General features: G+C 37.4%; 1 non-coding gene across 1 annotated transcript; it reads right to left on the reverse strand.

The window, feature by feature from the left end:
- Nucleotides 1-1416: 1416 nt before the first annotated feature.
- Nucleotides 1417-1489, reverse strand: TRNAW-CCA (transfer RNA tryptophan (anticodon CCA)). The gene has a single exon. It is a non-coding gene; the product is annotated as a tRNA-Trp (tRNA).
- Between the last annotated feature and the right edge of the window lie 1397 nt (nucleotides 1490-2886).

Raw genomic sequence — 2886 nt, forward strand, 5'->3', positions numbered from 1 at the left:
TTATATGTCAGTATTACTCACTATCTTTCCTTCTTAAAGTCAGCCATATAACAATCTAATCATGGTAGTAATTACCCCATCATATTCACATGTCCTGGGACTGAATAGAGCATGTAGGTGCATGGATCTTGAGGGTCATCTTAGAATCCTGCCTTTCACAGCAAAATAAAGCTATCATAGTCAGACATGCCTCATATAAGAGAATATTTTACTTTTGCAGTGGTCATGATTCTTCCACTATCTCAATGTATAATTCCAACAGAGGTTATATACTAACAAAGTCCTTTAATATTAAGATATACTCTTTATTTTAATATTATAAATAAGTAAGTAAGCAAGTATTAGTCGCTCAGTCACGCCTGATTCTTTGAGACCCCATGGACTGCAGCCCACCAGGCTCCACTGTCTATGAGATTTTTCAGGCAAGGATACTGGAGTGGGTTGCCATTTCCTTCTCCAGGGGATCTTCCCAATCCAGGGATGGAACTTGGGTCTCCTGCACTGCAGGCAGATTCTTTACCAACTGAGCTACAAGGGAAGCCCTTTAATATTAGGACTTTATTAAATTTTAGAAATGTATTAAATTTTCTAATGAATTTTAAAATATACACATTTGCCATGGTAGGCTGTCTTGTAGCTTGGGGTTCATCCATGAATAAAGCAAAGATTTCTACCCCTGCGGAACTTATATTCTAGTGAGAAGAAACAGTTAATAAATAATACATATAATCAGTAAGCAAATCATCTAATATAGGTGAAACTGCTATAAAGAAAAAGCAAAAGTTATCAGGGTAAGAAGGATTTGGAGAATGAAGGAGGAAATAGGTAAGTAGAGTTTCAAGAATAATCTTTATCAAGAAGGTGAAGGAATTATTATATGAAGGTATATGGGTGAGAAATAACGAAAGCAGAGGGAGCAGCAAGAGCAATGGCCCTAAGGAAAGGTCATGCCTAGCTATCTCAATAGAGCAGGGAGGAACGTGAGACTACTGGGGGAAACAAAAAAAACAAGAGGCAAGAGATAAGGAGGAACATGCGGTGCCATCGTAGACTGAGTGAAATGGAAGCCCACTGCAGGAGAGTCCCACATACGAAGTAAGTTTTAGAAGGGCCAATCTGGCTGTCTTATTAAAAGTAGATTATAAAGGAGCAGGAGCTAAAGTAGGGAGGCTAATTAAGAGGCTATTATTTAAATTCAGCTACAGATACAATGGTCTGGACCAGAGATTTAGGAATAGAGGTGATAGGAATTGGATTATGAATATATGATGAAAGTAAGTACGTAAGTAAGTGAAGTCGCTCAGTCGTGTCTGACTCTTTGCGACCCTGTGGACTGTAGCCTACCAGGCTTCTCTGTCCATGGGATTCTCCAGGCAAGAATACTGGAGTGGGTTACCATTTCCTTCTCCAGGGGATCTTCCTGACTCAGGGATCGAACCTGGGTCTTCCGCATTGGAGGCAGACGCTTTAACCTCTGAGCCACCAGGGAAGATGATGAAAGTACAGCTAATAGTATTTTTAAGGATTTTTCAGTCTGAGTGACTGATTAGATGGAATTGTTATCATTTAAATAAGATGATGGAGTAGTTGAGAAATGTCAGAAATTACCGTTTAGACATCTTGCATTTGAGATGTTCAAGCTGATATCCTAGTGGATAAGTAGGCAGCTGGATACATAACTCTGGAGTTCATGAGAGAGATCTAGCTTGAAGATACAAATTCAGAAATCATTTAGAAGACTCCCAAAGAATGTATGTTAAAGTCAAGAGACAGGATAAAAACACAAGGGGATGAGCCAAGGCAGACAGTAAAGAAAACTAATGACTAAGCCCTGGAGTACGTCAACAATAAAAGGTCAGAAGGTGAAAAACAAGTAAAGGAGATGACAGAAGAGAAACCAGAAAAAAAGGAAGGAAAGCCAAAGCATGTAGTATCAACTAAGTCAAGAAAAAATGAATCAAGGAACAGTGATCAGCTGTATCAAATGCCACCAATACAATTAAATGAAGTGGGCTCTGAGATTGGGTAACTGGATTTAGCAATCTGGAGAACATTGGTGAAACTGCAAGTCTGGATAGAGTGATGCAGTAAAAAACTTACTGGGGGCAGTTTTAAGAGAGAAGGTAAGAAAAGGGTTGCAGAAAACGAACATAGCAATGCAAAAAGGGGACAAGAAACAGGAAAGTATATTTGGCAGAGCAAATGAATCAATGGAAAGCTTGTATTTCTTTTTTAAAATCTTGGTTACTTTTCTACAACCTAGTGATAAGGAAATGAAAATTTGATATAGGACAGAGAGGAGAACTCTTAGGGCATTAGATGTCTTTAACCATGTGGTCAAGGAAAATCTAATGTAGATTTTTCTTGTTGGATAATAACAATGGCCTTATTGTTTTTCATGTCTACCAAAATCACCATAGCCTAAGCTATAATAAAAAATTTAAATATGAACACATTTAAAGTCCTCAGAACATTTTTATTATGAATCATATGGGTGATGATCATACTTAGCACATAGTTTTTACTAAACACTGCTGATTCAAGATACAATTTTCTTTGTTTCAATCACATTTAAAAAAATTGAGTTATGTTGAAAGGAGTAGTGAGGGGGGAAAATAAGTGTGAATATTAGTAGAACTAATCAGGTTAATCAGTGCAAGCATATCAAAGAAGCACAGTTTAAGAGTCAGAAGACCCAGTTTGGGGCCCCAAATAACACTGACCAGCTCAATTACATCTGCAAAGACAGTCTCCCTGTAGATTTGCATTTCATTATTTCAAAAGTAAATACATTGTGCTAGATGATCTCTTAGGTCCCTTCTAATAAATCTAATATAGAAACATTTCCTGAATTTCTACTATGCACACAAGTTAAGATATAATGCT

Source organism: Ovis canadensis, chromosome 2, assembly GCF_042477335.2.
Source record: "Ovis canadensis isolate MfBH-ARS-UI-01 breed Bighorn chromosome 2, ARS-UI_OviCan_v2, whole genome shotgun sequence".
NCBI lineage: Eukaryota > Metazoa > Chordata > Mammalia > Artiodactyla > Bovidae > Ovis > Ovis canadensis.